We start from the raw sequence: 21,986 nt of genomic DNA, 5'->3' as shown, positions 1-21,986 counted from the left end.
AAATGTGAATTCTAGAATACAAAGTGAATATAGGTCAGAAAAGGTATTCTACAGAAGTTGATAAGTTAATCATACACAGGTTAATAACACAAGTAGGTGCTAATTTGAGTTGCTTTTGCAGAACAATTGCCTGCCTTGAGGAGAAAATACATTCTTTTCAGTGTCAAACAGCTAAAAACAAGCCCAGTCAAAATATCTTTCCTTGCAAACATAAATTCGGTATCTTTACATTTCGGTACTTCTATCTTGTATCCCAGCAACTCTTCTGCAATGGACTCCTGAGTTTGAACCCTGCTTGTCGTTAGACCACAAGATGGATAATTGCTGCAATGAAATGTGTGTCAGCCTGCCTGCCTGCTAATCACTCTTGAACGATTTAATTCCCTTAACATGTGAAAGTGGAGAAGTCTGCAAGCTCCTCAAAGTGTTGTGAAAGTGCCTAGCCAGGAGAAGGCAGAGCCCAAAAGAGGTCTGTCACCCTGACATGCAGTGTGTGCATAGTAGCCAGCCAGGCAGGATGCACATAGACGGCTGCCTGCACTCACCCTGGCTCATGCTGAGAAGCAGTACCATCAGAGGCATTGGGAAGAGCTGGGTTTATGCTGTGAGAAAGAGGCTTAAAGGCCCAAGGACTCTAAGCTGTAGGGAAAAGAATTTCTTCCACTCCAGTGCTCAAAGAAAAAATTGCTTTCTATGGGCAGCTTAGTCTGTTCACTGCAATTGCTGAATATTGCAAACAAAATCTGTGTCATTAGTGGCCTTGGAGGACCTGGTCCTGCAGGTAAAAAGTATCTTGATCTACCAATGAACCCAGTCTGAACCCAAGATCTGTAGGTGTGTTTATGGACATAAATTTTTCCGGGACAAAATTGATTTCTGTCAATGGAAGACAAGTTTGTCTAACATAAACATCTTTATTCCTCACAAAAGTGGAAGTGTTTCTCTTTTTCTCAACAACCCAAAAGGAAACAATCATTTTTTCAGGAGTTACTGTAAATGTTACAGGATCGGGAAGGATCCATCAAGTAAGCAATGGACAGCTTTCCAAGCCTTGGGAAAGCAAGCAGACTTCGAGTCTTGGGAAATGATGCTGTTGTTCTTAGCTTTGATTTGTGCAGGAGTCAATGCAGGGGCAATTTTGACAGTTGATCTGAAGGGAATGTTACTCCTGTTAAAGTCAAATCTTGATGCAACCTTGCTCCCTTGGAACTAGGCAATGATAATGTGCTAAGATTGTTTATATGATCCCTGACCATCACATTTCAGAGTTTGAATGAACTGAGAAAATTACATGACCAGAGCTCTAATATCACTTATTTCATCTTTAGTAGAAACCAGGCAGAAGGATATTTGCAATAACACAGCTGAGAAGCAAGAAGGGTCTCCAAGTACAAGTTTGTTTCGGAAGTTCCTGAAGTTATAAACTGGCTCACCTGTACCTTTCCAAATTACTGAAGTTTGGATAAAATAGTCAGATGGACTGTAATCTGTGTTCTATTCCTTTTACAATTCAGGCCTCACACTGTGGTAGTTGAACACTTTCCATATGCACAGAGTAGCATGACTAGGAGCTGTCAGATACCATTTTTACCTTCTATCATCCTCCCCTCCCTGATTATTGGCACTCAGCTTGCACAGGCAGGGTGAAGCTATCCCTACATTTATTCAGTGAAAAATTGTACCTTGCTTTCTTTCTTGCTCAGTGATTAGGAGCTGAGTTTGTAAGAGCCTCAGATTTGTGCCTCTGGCCCAATGAATATTTATTTATTCAGAAAAGAGACTGAGAGAAGCAATCTTGACAATCAACATTCAATGGTTTCACATCATCAGGTGGGTGGGGTAGTTGTCTGTGCTGCGGAAAAAATTGGGGGAATTTGAACCTGGGTGAGTCCAACCCAGGAGAGTCTTCTGCTGCCACATTGTTGCCTATTTGGAACTGTCTTTCTGTTTATTAAAAAAAAATAATAATAAAAAATAAAATAAATAAAATAAAATAAAATAAAATAATAAAATAAAATAAAATAAAATAAAATAAAATAAAATAAAATAAAATAAAATAAAATAAAATAAAAAATAAAATAAAATAAAATAAAATAAAATAAAATAATAAAATAAAATAAAATTTTAGCATTTCTCTCACTGGAGAATGGGGTTTGTTTTTTGTTTATTTGGTGCAGGTTTTTTTTGTAATCCCAGATTCTCATGAGACATTAAATCACTATGAAATCATTACCGGGGGCAATTAATAGGACAAACAGAGCACTGTTTTATTTTTTAATCTCTTAATCATTCAATCCAGCTTTTTGTGGAGACAATTTGGTGCTAGCATGCACTGATAGACTTTTCAGATGCTTCTCTTGGAACAAATAAGGCCAAAACAGAATTAAAGGAGCAATAATATTACTTTCCGTTAAGGAAAGCTCACTGCTACATGCAGTGAAAGAGTCCAGAGGTCAGAAAGATGGAAGAGTTCAACAAAAACACTGTTCTTCCATGACACAATCAGATTTAAAGAACCTTTTCACTAAAAAGTGTACACATTTATTTATTCATCTGCTCGTTCTGTCTTTAGGACAACAAAGCTTTCAAGAACAGGCATCTGATGACCTCCACGGGAGCCACTGAGGACCTCAGGCCAGCAGTAACAGTTCGTCCTCTTTGCTAACAGCATCTCCAAGCAGATTTAGTGGAGACATTCAGTCTGTAATAAACACAGTCTAGGCAAATACAGACCTAGAACTGTCTGATGCCTCATTATTAATATATTAGGATAGTCTAGACCTGTGACCTCTTTACCGAATCTTCCACTCTCACCCCCAATTCCTTTTCCTGCCTGTGCATGCAGCAGGAACCCTCCTGGACTTTGCACATGCACAATCACAGCTGCAGCATTTTACCCCAGACTCTGCACCCCAGAGTCCCTCGCCAACAGGGATGGCACACTTTGACAAGACAGAGCGTGAAAGAGAAAACAGCGTGTGTGTGCCCAGCATGCAAATGCTCCCTCCTGAGCACAAGAGATGCGGTTTCATCTGGTAGCCTGTACTGTGCACAGCTTAATAACAAAATGAAAATACAGGAAGACTGTATCAATCATGCAGATGCAGTGGGACAATAAATAAATAAATAAATAAATAGGAAGAAGAAAAAAAGAAGAAAGAGACTATGCTGATAGTTTTGGTTTTTTTTTGTCTTTTTATATCCTTTTCCCCATTACTAACAGACACTAAGTGCAAGTCTAGCAGATTTAAGTGCTATATAAAAATGAGTAGCAAGAAAACTCCAGGGAACAATAGATCTGAAGGAAAAGGACTTCCAGAAGCAGACTTGTTTTTTCATGGTGTTTTTGTTTTTTTTTTTTTTCTTTTGCGTGAGGCCTGGAAGCAGCTAATCTCTGCTGAGTAAAGATAGCCATTCAGATCAGATCAGTTGACAAGGCTGCTGGAGAAGGAAAACCAGGGAATCGTTTCATTGTCACTAGTGGGGAGCCACCAGATGCTTGGGATTCCATATATTTGGGGGATAAATCTTTCAAAAGCTCCATTGACACTGGGGTATGTCAATAATTCAACATATTAGTTGGATGCAAATACTGCACAATAAGGTATGGAAAGAAAACTGTAATTGGGAATGCCAGGGCAAAGGGGGCTCTATCTTCTGACTGAGCCCATTGTTGAACTCCAGGCTGAACCTCCGACCCTTTACTTTGGAGGGACACAATAGGCTTTGATATGAGATGGTGGGAAACGGGCTTGGAGGCTCATTTCACATTCAGCTGCAATTCATCAGCTTGGCTGGGACTTCTAGCAGCTTTAATGACCACTGCAATTGATGGTTAAATCAATTTGTGACGGTGACAGCATGGCTGGCCCCTAGACTGTAACAATCCGGGATTACAACAGGCAGAAAGGGCCCCGTTATTCAGACGTGCATGGTTTCTACTCAGCTCTGAGTGGGAACAACAGTAGGACAAAGTCTCACAAGACCAGGCCTGGAGAATGTACACATTCACTCCAGTTGACTACACACCACGGCTGCTTCTTTTAGTGTGATGAGGCAGGTTAAAAAAAAAAAAAAAAAAAAAGGAAAAAAAGAAAAAAAAAGCATTGTTACAAATAAAAATATACAGTAGAGCACAAAGGACCCTGATATTTGACTGTATCCTTATATCCTTAGGGAAAGTGGCAACCCAGAAAGAATTTCACCTTTGTTCCTCCGGGGACAAAGTGGGTGGTCTGTCCCCCTCCACCCGCCGCCCCAAACTGCGGTGCTGCTTGCCCCCACGGTAAAACCCGTCCACGTCCGGATTATGGTAGAGCAGGTTTGCATTTGTCAAGAGGGGCATAGGCAGGGGGGATGGGGGCCAAATATAGCGTTCAGACAGTGAGAAGGAAGGACTGCTCCCTCTTCTGTCACTGAAGAAAAAATGCACGCGAAACACACTAAAGCATGCTATGACTCATTTTCATCTCTCCATGATTATAATTACCTCTCACACTGAACAGATATTGCAGGGAAAGAAGAAGACCAAAGCTCACTCTGGTGGCCCTACTGCTAATAATTATGTTACAGGAAAGTCAGTTGTTTTGGATGTGAGTCTGCAAGGCCAGTGCTTGCCTAACATCAAGAAAAAATGCAATTTCAGATCATCTCAGGTCTCTCTCCTGCCACATTTTGCTGGTACAATATGATATTTTCACCCAAAATATACAGTGTATGTTATCAGCAGACAGAATTTCTGGAAAATATGTTATTTCAGTATAATACTGCACATCAACTGAGGCAGGCAGTGGCTAAAAGCTATCAGACATTTGAGTTGTAGCGTAGATATGACATAATGTGTATGTGTGTTTTGTTTAAATTAAATTACACTTAAAATATTTCAAATGATTCAATGAAAAGCTGTGTTTTCTGTCATATTAATTGAAATAATTTATTCAGCCCAAATAGAACAGTTATAATGTTGTGTATCTAACCGAGCGTAGACTCATTTAAAAAATCAATATGATATGTAGTCAGAGAATCAAAGTACTTAAAAATTTATATGAGGAAGCTGTTAATGTGAGCACTACACATTATGCCAATCAATAACTTGTAAATTATATAGTAATTAATTACACATCTCTCTTTGTTGATTAGGCATGATCAAGCCATTTCTGTGTATACTAAAGAAACATGTGAAAACGAGTACTAAAAAAAAATTAAAATGTGAGCCACAGTCCACTGACCTGCTAAATAAATCACTTCATCATGTTCTGAGTTGAAGCCTACAATTAATAACTAATTCTGGCATCGTCCTTACAAAATGTCATGGTCTAAATGTTGCAAAAGAAAGAGCTGACTAGATCCTAGAAATATGTAAATCAATTGGTTGATGTTAATACCTGAAAATTTGTAACCCAAAATAAAATACCACATTTTGAAAATGTAAACAAGTTTTATTTTTTCTAAAGGATCTGTCCAAATATTGAAAAAATATTATTGCTAACAGTAAAGAGGTCTGGCACTAGGTCCAAACCCTGACAGGGGAGGAGGGGAAAAAAAAATCACTTGGTTTCTATGGTAACAGTGCTGGTAGAAATAGTTGTGTGAGCATACTGAACGTGCATAAAAGCCTTCCCAAGGGAGGTCAGAGGATTTGAAGAACGAAGGGGGGGAAAAAAAAAGAAAAAAAGAAAAAAAAAAGATGGCAGCTTCTGCAGAAAGCAGACATTTTATGCTGAATAAGTGTTTCAGATGTGTGATGTGATCAATAACAAAACATTGTTGTAATAGAATATTCAAAAATCTTTGCATATGTATCCATTCATACTTAAATCACATTGGTGCATACTCATTTCTATGTGAGACATAAATGATATATGCACATTCGCTTCTGCACACGTGTTTAGATATTGTGTGAATAAATTACACATCTTCATACAGAATGAAAGTATAATGTGAGACTATAACAAACCCCTTAATATACATATTATCGTATATAGTGTATGGACAGTGTCACTATATCGGATATATTAAAATCATCTGTACATCTATGAACTACAAAATATAACATGTCTGAAATATCTGACACACACTATCATTAAGAACATCGGAATAACTCAAAAGGAGCAGCAAGAAGCACCTAGCATTATTTGTAGATGAAGTTATTAGTTTTGGCAATTAAATCATGTTAATTAATTTTAATGTTATTAGTGATGGTCAAGAAGACGGGAATTAGTCAGAATCTGTTGCACAATGAGCAAGATGTATATACCAACTAGACTCTGCAATTCAGCCTGCTTAGAAACCAAGCGAACATGGTTCATTCTTTTGAGCTAAAAATGTTCACTAGCCCTTTATTTGCATCTGCTTCAATCCTCTCTGTTCATTGTTGGTTGCTATAAACTCTCTCCATGGGGGATGGATTGGCACAGAGAGGAAACGTGACAGAGGATCCCATGCAGAGGATGAGCCGTTGCTGCAAGTGAAATCCCACATCCATAAAGCCAGGGGGAGGGGCAGAATTCCTGGGTACACTCAAAAGCTCAATTCGTGCAAGCAGGAAGGCAAAAATATTTTTGACTGTGCTTGGTGTGCAGAGCGGGTTTGGAAAACGTGCATCGTTGTCATAGATTTCCAAAGTGGCACAATGCACTATAATTTCAAAAGCTTGCTAGATTACCTTCTGAGGTACGGTGAGAGAGGATTTTCATCCAGAAGAGGTGGCTATGGAAAGCAAGGAGGATCTATAGCCACTGCTGTATCTTTACAATTCAAAAGAAGCGGCACATTATCTGGGACCGACACTTGCAGAGACAAAAGTGGCACAGAAGTCTTCTTTGCCCCTCTCACCCCCCTTCCCTCCCTCTTTCCCTTCCCCTCCCCCCCCCCTCCTCCCCCCACCTCCCGCTATTCAGCCACCAAATGCGGCCCCAGGAACAGAATGAGGCTCCCTTTTGGGCCAGCCACACAACCGTCCTTCCTCGCTCCCTACGTGCAGAAAAAACACTATTATTTACTTGCAGCGTGTAGGGTTTGGCGTGGGCACACAGCCAGCAAGGACCTTGCATCAGGCACCTCCCTGGGGAACATGGAAGCGAGATACACAAAGGATGCACTTGACTGTAAGGCACCTAGCTTCATAGCTCATTCAGAAAATCACGCCACTGACCACACCAGCCTTTTTGAAAATGCACCACCACCATCGGTTTCAGTGCGAAAGTGTGTTTTAAGGAAGGCGTTTCTAACTTCCCCTGTATGAGGGTTGCTCTGTTCACATTAGAGAGAAGGGGAAAATTAATCATACATTGATCATACTTCACCCAGTTTTGTAAACTTCTCCTGCAAGACCAAAGCACCACTGTTAGTCATTAATTTTCCTTAATCAGACCTCAGGTTAACATTTTCCTGAAATGAACAATGGCTCTCTGCACTTCTCAAATCTACTATTCCTGTGTGTCTTTGGAAACTCACTTAGGTCACAACTAGCTATCTTCTAATTAGAAGGTACTCCTATAATTGTTAGAGAAAGGAAAAAGAAAAACAAAAACAAACAAGCAAACAAAAAAATGGAAATCAAACTATGATCTAGCCTAAACAGACAGAGCTTGCCAGTGTCATTAGTGAGGACTTTGCTGCTGGGTTCTCCAGCATCTTTGCTCTAAGCTCTATAAATATTAATCTGTTGTAATTCTACAAATAATCCAGAAATATCACCAAGTCAGCAGCACAAAGTAGTTGAACTCCAGATTCCCCATGCACTTATTTTCCTCCTCCTCTCAGGTGGTAGTGTCTTGAGAACTGGCAGGGTTGTAACATGCCCTGAGTTTTAATGATGACTCTGACTTTTTCATATGATCTCCATTTCTTTCCAAAAGCCCCGGTGGGCCTGACTCCATGTGATATATGCTCCAGGACTGGGGTGTCATGCTATCTAAATATACATTTCACTTGCCATCTGGAAATGGATGGTCACTGATCCAACATTTTTTCCATGTCTGCAAAGACTTAGACCCAGATGCTGAATCGTAATCCACATTCATGAGTGCATATTCTGCCCCTTCTTCACTGTCCAGCAAACCTGCTCTTTTTTATTGTTATTTGAGTGCTTTCATTTGCAGTCCATGAATTTTATATCAAAACTCCTGTCCTCATTCTGCATGTTAGCTTTCCCTCTTGCTTGAATTTCCTATGTAACAACTCTGTTTTCCTATTCAGCAAGCTGTGTTAGGGAGAAAATGTCCCATCAGCCCAAATGCCTATGAGCATTTAACAGTATAATTATGGTAGTTTATTTTATTCATAGAGTGCCCTCTCAAGAGCAACATTTGTTGGAATTTTGAACCTATCCATGATAATCTTAGCAGGAATTCCCGGCTTCCTCTCTTAGAGTCCAGGTCTCCTTAACATGGAGGCTATACTAATGCCCTGTTCTACTAATGGACAAATATGGATGATTTTAGTATAAATGATGGCCAACCTGTTAAGGCAGTGACTACAGAGCAATCAAAGACATGACTTCTGTATTAAGTCCAGATACACAACATACTCTTGAATCAACTTCTTGTCTCAGCTCCATGATATGGGGGTTGACTGATTGTATGCCTAGACTACCTAGCTTAAAGCCAGTTCAGAAATCACTGCACTACACTGCAGTGAATTCTGTGACTGTAAATCAAATACACCTCAAATCAGTCCTGAGTAAAGGTTTTGGATAGAGGGAATTTTTCAACATTTGTATAAATTACAATTGGATAACAGCTGCCTAAAGTAGTTTTATTAGTTTGTTTGCTTATTTGTTATTAGCCTCATGAACTACTACTCTAAATTTCACTTATTGTATAAACCTTCTTCAAACAAGCTGTCTTCTCAACATCAATGAGCAAACATTTGTCTTTGTTAGAAGGAGTTGTTGAATTAGATTGTAGAAAGACATAAACACACAAATCCAGATATAGCACAAAGTATGTCCTATTTTTATACATTTTGATGAGCTTACATTTGTTGTTGTTTGTTTATTTCTCTAAAGAATGACCAGCAGAATATCTAGTAGTTCCAATATTTGCATCACTCTGGTCCTTTGTGCTTCTTCTATGGCTCCAATTTGCTGGACATACACTTTTGTCTTATTCTCCCTCGTAGAAGTTCAGAAAATTCTGTCACTGTCCTTTTAGGGTCTTAAATAACCAGCCCAGCCATTCATAAAATGCAACACACAACTGTGATGTCCTTATACATGTCCACCTGACTGTTCTTTGCACATCAAGAAAAGCTGGCCACCTATACACTGTACCTGGTGGACGTCCTCCTCCCTTGGTTAGAGTGGCTGCAGCTGTGTGGGATATGCCCAAATCCAAACAATGGTCTTTCAAACCCATATAATAAATAAATAAATAAATAAATAAATAGATAGATAAACAAAGGGCTCTTCTTAATCCTTACTATAGGTATTTACATTAAGAATAGTGTGATAGCATTGTAAGTCAAAATGCAGTAGTGGCAGAAGATACAGGTCCAGAAAATTACTTGCTTCCTACACACAATCCACAAGAATGGAAAACCACAAGTACTGTAGATATGCTTAAGTCAATCTAAAGAAACAAAAGACTATGAGGATTGAACCTTGGAATAAAAATACTCATGTCTCTATTGGTGTAGCACAATCGTCGGTTATTGCACTGATGGCACTGATGATACAGTGTTGTTATCCTGGATATTAATATATTATGGCTGTATCAATCTGGTGTCAGAAGAACTGTGTCTGAGAGAGGCTTTCTGTCCCTTTCTTACTGTTTGGTCAGCTTGAAGAGACCTGCAAAACATCTAAGCATGCATTATCTTAGAGCTGAGACCACAAGAGAAAACAGCTGACTGCAGAAATCAAAAATTTAATCTATTAATTAAAAAAAAAAAAAAGTTTCATTTCAGCTTAAGCAGGTTAAGAAGTTTACTGAAATATTATACATTCACTCATGCTAAACCTTGTTAAAATAATAATATAACAAGCATCGCATCTCAAATATATGTGACCTGAAATCATTGCATAACATTCTGAACAGCAAGCCATGGACATACTGACACATACAAGTGTAAAGTAAAAGGAAGTTAATTCCCAGAATTATCATTGAACTTCATAAACAACACTAAGTCCTTCTCTGAACAATCAATGACTTCAGAGTTACTGTAAATTGTTCAAATTTGGGAATATTATGGAGATTTTATGGCTTTGCCATGAAAAAGTTTGTTTACTGTGGGCCAGATTCTGATAACCAAAGTTTGAATAGTAATTCTCTCCTTGAGTAGCCAGAATGAGTTCCACATACCTGAACAGAATAGACCACTTTTCTCCTTGGCATTGAAAATGTTGTTCATTCCACTTTTTTCAGTTTTCAGACTTCTGTTCCACCAAAGTCTCAGGAAATTATTCATGAAACTGAAAACTCATCTCTACAGGACTACTTGCAAAGATTCCACTCCACAAAGCAAAGGTGACAAGATTTGGTTCTTTGTATAAGTCTAAAAAAAATCACAGTGGCTGTAAAACAGCTGTGTTTCTGCAGCAAGAATTATATGATGATTTTGTTACATACAGTTTTCCATGGCGGTTAAGTAAATAAAAGGTTTACTTTGCATGTGATCGTTAGAAACTGTAAATCTTAGCTCATAAAAACAACCCCTAACAAATACAGTTTTGCACTAGCCAGGCAGCGCAGAAAATAGCATCTCATTAGCTGTAAATCTTGGCAGAAAGGAGAAACAGAGCCTGGGAGTCCTAACAACAGCTTCTGTGCACCAGCCATTAGATCATACTGAAAAGCCCAACAGGTCTAAAATTTAGTTGTGAAAGCCCACATAAACATTTTAGTATTATATGATCATTTAATTACTCCAAAAGCTATGGTTAGGGCTCATGCCAGCCTTGAAAAGATTAAAGGCTACGTTTTAGGGTAATGAATTCCACTTATTTTTATTTTTGAAAACTTTATTAATGGGTTTTAAAAGGTGATATTCTCCTATTCATACTTTCACTGCTTCCATGTTTGGCATGTTTTTCGTGTGATATGTGCTAAGTAGGCATGGCAAACATTTTGATATGTGACTGAAAACAAGATCCAGGCTGCTGGTCTATGAAATTCCCTGCATACCTCAACTTAGACACCTGCGAATGCATAAAGGCAGCCTTGTCCAAGTCATTTAGTGCCTTGCTCCTGCCAAGGCTCTCTCATGACACAGTGATGTGGCATGGAGGGACCTTGTGCTTTTTCCATAGGAAAAGAAAAAGAAATACAAAAAAATGTAAGTTCAACAGGCAAATGCCTGTGCTTCCCCAGAATTCACCATCCCACTTTACGGGAATCATGCAATGCACAGCACTGGTTCAACGTCATGAGCTCCATCCAGAGAGATACTGGTGACCTGCCAAGGGTACCCCCATGGGCTGCACTCTAACAGATATTTTGGGGCTACACTTCTGAACCCACTCTGTCTATCCCTCTAGTGAGCTCACACATCAATCTGGAGTATCCTGAACCATTGGTCAAGGCTGCATGCCTCCTTTTTAAGGTGTTATGACATCAGAACTGAGCACCTCAAATAAGCTGCCTGAACGTAATACTAAAATGCTAAAACTGTGATGAAAAAAAAATAAAAAATTGTTTCTTTCTTGCTTCTATATTTTCTTCAAGTCTTCTGAAACAGTTCCTCCTCATTCCAGTTATCTATGAGAAAATTAAAAACAGACAGGCCAAAAAAATAATAACAATAAACAGGGACATTTATTTTATTTTAATGAAATAGAGAAAGTTGAAAATAGCAGACATTAAACCCATAGTATGAGGTAACAATTTTGTTTTGCATAAAAATACTTTGGCATTTAAAACTCCAGAAGGCTCTCACCATGAGCCTTCCTGCTCTTTGCTTACGTGGCACCAAGACCTCCTTCAGCTGCTGAAGATGTGCTGAATAGCAGACAAGGGGAAGATCTGTATCTTCTTTATGAAGTGGTCTGGGCAGCAAAAGAAGGATTATTTTCCTATAATGAAAAAAAAAAAAAAAAAAAAAAAGAACTAAAGCTTAGAGAAAACCACCAGAAAACAAGATGTTAACAATTCTCTAATCGCCGTGTTAGTGGTCTACATTTGCCATATGCCTTCATCTTAACCTATGGAATAATGTCAGGTGCTGTCAGCTGGGGTGTTAACGTAATGCTTTTTCTCCTGTCTGGTTTCTACCAGGTCTGCCTGCTTGGAAAGGCCAATCAGTAGAATCAGCTGGAAAATGAGCAAACAAATAAGAGAGAACAACATGAGGAAACAATACCATCTGGGGCATATTTCCTGAAGAAAACCTTAATAAATTCTGACTAAGTCAATTGCACCACACAGATTCTCTTCAGACTGGGAACTAGCCCAATTTTTTAAACTTTTATTCAGGCTCTTCCATATATATGGATCTCACAAAATAGTTCAGAATAATCTGTTACTTCCTTGTTACTGTCACCCTATATGCAATCTTTCCTTCTAAAGTAGCTAAGGGTCTTTTCTTATGTAAGGGATACCAAAATAGGGTCATGAACCTTAACATTCATTCACCAAGCTCTCACACATATACAGAGTATGGTACTCAAAATAGCTGTTAATTATTTATTTTTGCCAAAAAAAAAATTAAAAAATTTTTAAAAAAATGAAATTTGTTAAGTCCATTTGCCTTGAAGAAAAATACTATCTGCACTATAATTAGCTCTTAAATGGCAACTTTCAATAAACATGCTCTAAGCAAGATACTTTGCCATCAAAAAATAATAATATCAAAACACCTGGAAAAAAATGCTTATTGAGATAGAGAAAGCAAGAAAGATAATTAAAACTAATCAGGAGTATGGTAGATGTCATTCTCAAGAAGCAATAACCTAAAGACAAACAGATTTAATCTAACTAGGGAAATCAAACATGTCTGGTGTCTTTATAACAAATGACAGATAACAGCAATAGCCAAGGTTTGAACTGGGTCATATATTTTATTAAAAACCCATATGGCATGATGATCCACTATGAAAAATGTGTATACTAGTGGTTTATGGCTGTGGTTCGTACACTAACAAGATTTTCATTTACTTGAACATCTTCCATCATGTTCAGGACAAGAACGTGTTTCTAACAGTCTCCTATTAGCAATTATTTTGGCTTTATGATTAAAAAAGCAGTTCAATACAGCTCAAGCAATGTAATTTAATAAGATGAGCTACTTGTTTTTTGGTTTGGGATAGGTGGTTGTGACCGCCTGTTAAACATCAACATACCTCATATTGGACATTTGGAAAATTTGACTGATTGGTTGATATCAAGTCCAAACTCAAAGCAATATCAGATGTGCTACTGTTCTGGGACAATGTGGGAGCAAATATGCTGATTAAGACTGAAAAAAAAAAAAAAAAGTAATTTTCTACTTTCATGGGTGCCAGATGGATCTGCATCAGATGGTTGGACAAGAAAATCCACATTCCCACATCGTGTCATGAGGAAGGTGCCTGCAGCATGGGTATTTATGAGTGTGCACCAGTCCTCCATACAGAAAGTTCATGGTGCTCTGGGGATGAAACCAAGCAAAGTTTACAGATCAGCAACTTGTCAGCCCTATCCTCCAGCTGAAATTAAACGCAGATAAAATAAATAGAATGTTTTAAGGAAATGGAAATACCAAGTGCTGGAATTTCCTGGCTATATACAGCTGGATTTATTTCAGGCTCTGTGGACATGGAAAAAAACATGAGCTCATACTCCCCATATGGGAAATGTGATGTTGGTAAGGGAGGAAAACAGAGTTATAGTCCCTGTTCTATGGAAATTGCACGATTAACCAGGCCAAAGATGAGAAAATAGTCCCATCAAGAGTACCTGCCCAGTTAGAGCCTGGAGGACAGCATGGGCGCAGGTATGTACCCAGTAAGCAGAATGGGTGAGGCTTTCTGGGGATGGTAGGAGGGAGGGAGAAAATTAAGCCATGTGGAAGCAAGCTGTGCTGTGACCCTTGCCCTGGCTCTGTGTAGTTTTCTAATATAGAAGCAGATTATCTGACTTACTGATTCCAGTGTGCATTGAGGGGTCAACTTGAATTACAACGGGGAAGAAATGCTCAAAAAGGAGAATATCAGTGTCTGTGAGTGTAACAAGGAGTTGTCAGAAAGGGGATTTGAGCAGGGACTGCTGGAAGTGGGAAGTCAGAAGATTCTACACCCATGGTATCTCACATTCAGCACCCAAAATTAGTGGATGGTTTTTGCTTTAACCTCCATGTGTGTGGTTTCTCCATCTGTAAAACAGATGGTCTTGTTGCAGGATATGCCTACCATAACCTTGTAAGTCCAATGTGTGGTGCGTTTTTGAAGCTAACCTTCCTGTTGCCCCCACTCACCATACTCCAGTTTGCATTTCTGAGCCCTGCTGGGGCACAGATAGGATTTCTTTGGGTGCAATAGTTGCAAAATAGTTGGGAGTTGTTCTGCTGGCACCCCCACCTGATGCCCTCCAACCGCTCATGGGTGTTCAAAATATGCTGTTGGGATGCAGCAAACCACTGCAATGTGAGCCTTAGGCCCTCAGCATCCGCTCTTTCATGTGGGACTTCACACTCACTAACACAAGCACTGATTTCTGTAAAAATGATGCTACAAAGTGCTTGGCTGCAGCAGTGATGAGCAAGAGGAACCACTGGGGAGGAAGCTAATAGTCATTTCTTCAGAGCAAGGACTGTAAAGTGCAGAGTAAAAGCATCACATGCCAGACATGGGAAGAAAAATAAGTATTGCATAGCAGTGCTCAAATGGGCCACTTACACTTAGTGTGCACTGACTGAGGTGGGTGTCTTAGTGAGAAATCACATACGTTCATGTAACTAAAGACTGTCTTGAGGCGTACATTCACGAGGTCAAATTAAAGTTGCACAGACCACCTTAATTCTGGCATTTCCTAAGTCTCAAGTGTTTGACTTTACAACCTTAATAATGTTCTTTTAACATAGTTTTTGTATGTGTAATAAATTATATGCCCTTCTCACTTTCAGTGCTCTTCTCACTAGTAATGCTGTTGGACTCTGGTCCTTCGGTATGAAAACAAATATTGGAAATTATTGCTGTTGTTATTGAAACCAGATGTACATCTCTCTGTGGCATTTATTTGTATAGTGTCAAACTCTAGCACATTCAATTTCAGTGTAGTTATTGAATAAAAATGAGCAATAGAACTGATAGTGAAATGTCAGTGCTGGAAAGGCTTAAATGGTGACTCTTTTCAGGAATGTTTGTAGTTTTCATTTCATATGCACACAGTCACAGCAATAAGTATGAGCAAAAATGACAAAATCACATAATCTCATCAATATAGAGTAACGGAAAGTAATAGTGGGCCAAGATGAAAGAATCTGGGCCTAAATGTGTTAGGCAGTAAACCCACCCTGAAGCAGGCAGTGTCTTGTGCCTCATGGGTAAAAAAGTGATGTATTTGATAAACTGAAAGCAGCAGGAGTGAATCACAGGCCTCACCCTCCTTTTATTTTATCTCAAAACTCAGACACATCCACCCTGAAGGACAACATTTCTCCCTATCTACTGCCAAATGATGCTTCAGTTCATGATTCAGTTTTAGAGATCTAAATTTTAGACAGCAAGCACTAGGTGAGAAAAATCCTATCGTGTCTTTTCTATGCTCTCACTGCTCATCCTGATCTCACCCTGAGGAATAAGCTCCTTGACTGTATTAGAAAGCACTGAGTGGAGGAAATATGCAGGGAACAAGACCAGTGGGTGTGTAAGAGGGTATAGGACTGTGGGGTGACAGAAGACTTCCCTAGTTCTTCCTTGGAAGGAGAATACTAAAACATAGGCTACAGATCTCTTCAAAAACCACAAATACAAAACTAGTGTACCTATTTACATGGGAATGGTCAGCAATGCTGGGTAAGACAAATTAAATACAATTCTTAAAAAAAAAAAAAAGACTACTGGAGACAATAATTTTAAAAGCCTTAAATTAATATTACTCTATAAATATTACTATAAATTAATGTAAATTAATATTAGCTCCATGTTTAAGTATGCAAAAACTAGGAAATCCCAAAACTAGACAGCACATGCCTTGATTTGATCCTTGTATAAATGTATTTTAGTATGAACTTTGATTGCATGTTCACCTTTATAATCTCATACAGGATTCCTACCTTGGTTAATACCTTGGTTAATACCTTAGTGGAGGCTATGCTCAGTGCTATCCTGGTAGCGAGGCTTTGTGGAAGGGCTAGGTCTGTAACATTACTGAGCACTCACAGCTTTAACTGCAGTCCAGGATTGTCTGCGTCCCGGATGTGCATCATGAAAGCTAAAGACTGTAAATTAGTCTGTGGGCTTCTTCGGTTGGATAACTAGTCTTACACATTTTGGGCTTTAACTGTTATGTCACTTGGATGTCTTCTCACAAACCTGGATACCGGTATGCTTTCATCTCAGAGAGCTGTCATGAAAATCAATTTATTAGTGGCTGTATCTCCCTTATGCACTGTAGTAAGAATGGTGAAGTAAAACCAACTGAAAGATTAAACACACATGGAAGGCATGTGGTTAGAGAGATGCAGAGTAATATATTCCCATTCTCTGTGACAAGAGCAAAAATAATTACGGCTCCTGTTTACCGAGAGTTTTTGCAACTTTAACACATCTCTTACATACACTTTTTACAGTGTAAGCATCTGTACAATATCCAGGGTCATGCAAAGCACTCTTTGGTGTCAAAAATCTTTCAATCTAAATAAACAATATGTATAGGGATGGCTGAACAAAGCACTATATGTATGGAAAAGCATCCTTTCAGTTAATGTATGTTAACCACTGCTACAAAGAAATTACTCCCAACTTCATTATTCTTGAATACCTACTGATGATTTTTAAAAACTCTAATGTTTCCGGACAAGGCACCAGTCTTGTCTAACCAGTCTAACCAGAAAATTCTCATCTTCTTCTCATTCATTTACTGACCAACCTTCCACGTTGTGCCACACCAGCAGTGTTCACTGCCAGCCTCACAGAACTTGTATCCAGGAGGGACCAAGACTTGCTTTGTCAGTCTTCTGTTTCATTCAGGAGAGCAAGGGCAACCTATTGATTGACTGATTTCATTTCCATCCTCCTGACATTCCTTGGATTTCTTGCAGCAGAGATCAGACACCCCCTCAGAAACCAATTTGGAATTTTAACAAGACTTCAGAGAGAAACTAGCTTAAAACAACATGGACTTTCATCGGCAAGCTACTCCCTGAGTATATCTGACAACTGTAAGTGGAAGCAACATCTGAAACAAAGAAGAATGACCAGTTATTTATTGACAAAAAATGCAATCTTCATGGCCACTTCAAAAACATTTTACTGTAACCTAAAATATCCAGCTGTGGAGAGGTTTGAAAGAAGAAAATAAAATTCTTTTTGAGTACAGCTATAAGGAAAAAGTGCCCTGATAGTTATGAAGCTTTTGATTTTACTGTGATTAATCAGATTTATGCTGCATATATAATATATGACCTTAATTCACAGTATAGGGGGAACCCTTGTAATAAAACACAATGATTATTTTTTTTAATATTTCAAAAGGATACTATTTTTACTGCAATATGCATCTGTGCCAATGGAAAATAGTGGGAAGGAAAAAATATATTGTCTGGCACTGGTTGTCATAGCAGCAAGCTGAAGTTCAAGGAGAAGTGGAGAATCTGAATTCTGTGGCAAGGTAATGAATTTAGCATCTACAGGAACAGAAATGGATTTTCTGTCACAGCCTGTAAATCAACTGCAGGAAACTAACATGGTGGAGATATTTTGGAATGCTTTATATCTGCTTCTGATGTATGAAAAGTGTATCAAAATTATTTCTCAGGGTTTTGTCTTCCAGGGCCTTCCCTTTCTTTCTGTTCAGACCAGTGCACTTAAAACGTACTCGGTGAAGCTGATGTTTGATACCGAGACAAAGGAAAAAGCCTTGCAGTTTTCTCAGCAGCCCTCTGAAGCCAGGAGGCATTGCCCTCCTCCAAGAACACTGCTCTCTCACTCTGACTTTTCGCAAAGCGCCAAAGTTTCAAAGGTCAGCAATGAGTTATGTGCATCCAGTTGTCCAAGTCGTTTTTTGAGAAACTTGGTTTTCTTACATAAATGCATGATGCAGGCTTTCAAAGGGAGTGGACACGAAAATATCTGATATACCCAGCTCAGCAACAGGAACAAGCATGATGGCTTTTCAACATGCCTGTTAAAAGGAAAGGGGAGATGGAGTTCAGATGCTGAGCTGGTGTTCCTTGATCAGTGCCTGCAAACAGCCAGTCAGTAGTCTCGATAAGGATTTGGAGAAACAATGCCCATGCCTCAATTAAATCTCTAGTCAGTTCTCATGCCTCTTAGTCTCTTTCAAACATCTTCTTGATGTCCAGAATAACTTTGTCTTTGGCCACAATAATTATGACCCAGCAATACAGACAGTGTCAGTGAGAAATGTACAGGAAAAAAAAAAAAAAGGCTTGCAACAGTGGAACCCAGCTAGCATTCTTCATGCTCTATATGCCATTAAAAAATGAAAAAATAAATAGCTTTCCTTTCTACCTCTGTTCATGGAGCAGATGGAAAACACTCTGGGGAAAGGTAGGAAAAAATTCTCTTAAATAAAAAGAAGAATTATAACAATACACTACAGTTAATTATGTATAATGGGCTTCGTTCCCAGTAAATCACACCCATGTAGCTCAGATATAATTCTTCCAAAGTCAGTGAAGATGAAGCACTGTAAAATCACTGTGAGCAGAAAATATAAAATGCAGTGGAAAAAAAATAAAAGAAGGTATTAAATATATATATATGCATTTCTCATATGGATGTCTTCTGAATAAGACACAGGAATGCACTCTGACCCTGTTACTTCAGAGGGTGCATATGGAAGATCTGTTATTTCTGTATATGCTCTTTGCCTACCAGCAATGAAACTGAATACTAACTAAACATGAAATAACAGTTCAGGAGTTAAAACATTTCAAAGTTCATATAATTTGCTGATTGTGACTAATTCCTGTTCAAATCCTCTTTTTTTTCTAGAGTAAAAGCATGGCCATGGGCAAGCATAAATTTCCCTGGATTTTCATTTGTAACCTTCTCTGAATAAAAATAAAAATCTTTTAAATAAAACACCTAATATCAAAACCATGTTATCAAAACCATACAAAGATGTTCATTACTTTTTCCACAAATTCCGGAAGATAAGCCCATCGTAGCCTATCTGAAAGAAAATAAATACTATTTCCATCATGATGGTGCTGGTCATCAGCTGAATTTGAGAGTGGTTATCAATTCATATCAAAACAACCAACGAAATTCTTAAGATCACACCGTTATTGGGAGTCCTGAGATTTTTGTTGATTTGTTGCCATTCAGAAAAGAAGAGAGGAAAGACAAATACAAATTTCAAAAGCACTGCAGTTCCATTTTGGGCATCTGTAGAATTGAAGATGTGTTAAATCTTGTAGCTACAGCTCTTATCCTTTCTTACTCCTCTAACAGAAATCTCTCAAAAACTTTGGCCCCCTTGTGCTGTTATAAATACATTAATAGCTGCTAGCTTAAGTTTCAGACTTGACATCTTTCATTTAAGATAGGAGTCCCTCTGGGATACAGAACAGGACGGTGTTGCTCAGCATGGGTTTTGGTACAGCAAGAAGGTTTCTGCTTAGGAGTCCTTAGAAAGCAAGTCACTTTCCTGTTGAGATGAACCATTGCAACAGCAGCTTGAAGCCTGTGGGATTTCCTTACAAAGACCAGGTATTTGTTTTCCTTTAAAGAAAGGAAGCTTCTGATTCAGGCAACAGCTTTTCTGCAATAATGGCCTACCATGTTTCTGCTGATTTTGTCTGTAAATGTAAGTAAGCATGAAGATAGTAGGAAATCATTATTTCAATTACTACTCCTGCCGTGAATGTAGGGCTCTCTCTGTCTTACAAATAGTGCATGATTTTCATTTACATAAGCTCCTCTTGGAGTGGAAAATAATCTTTTTTTTTTTCTTTTTCTTTTTCTTTCCCACTCTTGTCTGTACAGAGCATTTAAGTCACTGGAATAAATGAAGCCACATACAACAGCGTTCAGGACAGACCCTTTCTTTCTGACTCCACAGTACTTCTCAGTCCTCTTCCACTTGCTGGACCGGCAGTTACATAGGCTGATGAGAAGGACAGAATAATCAGATAACATAGGCACATATGTCTCACTTCCCTAAAGAAACAGAATGAACATTTAGAAAGGCAGTATCTTGCCTTGTGCTCTGGCCAAGCACTGTCTGCTCTGTTAAAGCTGAGGTGAGGAAGCTCAGTTTATAAAACATCCAGCTGCAATGACAGAAGGCAATTTCAGTCCCCTTCCCTTCCTTGCAGTCAGCAAAGGTGGGATCACATGCATGTCGTCTATGTACTGGATCATGACCATATTCCATTCACATCTGGGCTGATTCTGTTCTCTCCTCATTTAAGCTAAATAAAGAGCAAAAATCTTCTCCCATGACCTGGGTCACTTCAGGACCAGGCAGGATCTCCTCCACTGATGGATTAAATAGTTTATTGTCCTAACAAGTGGCAAACAGAACACTAACCACTCAGAAAAACAGTTAAGTGAAGTTGTGACACTGTGATCTGCCCAGGATATGGGTCAGCAGCCTGCTCTTGCAGGGATCTGCTGTTAACAACTGGAGAGCTACAGCTTGAAATATTTCTCCAGTCTGATAGATGTGTTAAGTAGTTTCTGGGTGCACTTATATTTGAATCAGTCCCTTCTAAACAAATAGTTGTTTCATGCAAAGTCACCAGTATCCAGCAGGTGCCTCCCATTTGGGGTTTTAAATAAAATCTTAAAGCCCAATGATCATGTCACATCTTTCAGAGTTATCACTACAGGAACTTTTGGTTGAGATTTAAGCTGTAAATTGTTAAATACCGATAAAATCTGTCACTCATTTACTCTTGCCCTCTCTTCACCTACATGTGCTGTGAACCAGTGAGATAAACCAATATGTATGAGGGGAAAAAAACAACCACTCACTTTTCTGCAAGATCCATCCTTGATTCACATCACAGTGTGACTGCACAAACTGACGTGGATCAACTGCTGGAGCAATTGAAAGGGTGGTAGCATGTGTGGTATTGTCACCATACACACTGTCATGTCAAACCACAGCCTCAGGTAAAGGACTAAAGGATGTGATTGGGACCCAGATCTCTCTCATCGTGACTGAGATTTCCAAGAAGTGTGGAGGAGGCTACATGCCTTCGTCCAAAAGCTTTGTGAATCAACCCCAAGACATTCTTATCATATCTTAACAATAAAAAAGAAAGATCATTTTCTGCTGTTTTTGTTTTTATTTTGGGTGTTTTGTTTTGTTCTGTTGAATTTATATGTATCTTTCCACTTTATTTTTTCTTGGCTTCATTTATCAAGGGAAAAGCCTTGCTTAGGTGACCCCTCCTCTGAAATATCTGTCTTTGACTAGCTCTGTAACAGTTTCCACAGCTCATTAATTCTTCTATGCAAACTTGTTTATGAGCACAAATTATTCCCCCTTCCTGTCAGTTCTCTACAGAAAGTAGAGGAGGAGAGAGCTGGCACTGGAACAAATCATTGCAAGAATGTTTGGGTTCCATTTGCAGCTTGCAGGAAAATAACTTGCATGTTTGTTCTGTCCTCATTCACCTGAGAAATATACATTTGTGCTGGTAATTCCATTGAAATAATTACTGTCTGAGGAGCCAAAGCCTGTTATCTAGCCAATTCCCCTCACAAGCCATAATGCACAGCTGCAAAGCTCCAGGAGGGCATTGAAAGGCATCCTGAAACTTCATGGTAGTGACAGGGGAGAAAGCGAGGACACCTGGCCCTTCTGGCATCTGCCGGGGAACAAACTTGTTAAGTGCAGGGAGTGGGGAGGGGCGAGGAGAGACAGGGT

The 21,986-nt window shown here is 38.9% G+C and overlaps 1 long non-coding RNA gene across 1 annotated transcript in view; it reads right to left on the bottom strand.

Annotated features, from left to right (window-relative positions):
• Nucleotides 1–6,895: 6,895 nt before the first annotated feature.
• LOC310896802 overlaps nt 6,896–21,986 on the bottom strand; it is a 76,223-nt gene continuing 61,132 nt past the window's right edge. Inside the window, exons 4-6 of the long non-coding RNA XR_014581847.1 lie at nt 11,878–12,013; nt 10,305–11,699; nt 6,896–9,804 (exon numbers count right to left, since the gene is read on the bottom strand). This is a non-coding gene — a long non-coding RNA (uncharacterized lncRNA). The remainder of the gene's footprint in view (nt 9,805–10,304; nt 11,700–11,877; nt 12,014–21,986) is intronic.

This window comes from Anser anser (genome assembly GCF_964211835.1).
Source record: "Anser anser genome assembly, chromosome: 3".
In the NCBI taxonomy this organism is placed as follows: domain Eukaryota; kingdom Metazoa; phylum Chordata; class Aves; order Anseriformes; family Anatidae; genus Anser; species Anser anser.
Note: the sequence above shows the minus strand (reverse complement) of the source record. Positions and strands in the feature narration are given on the sequence as shown.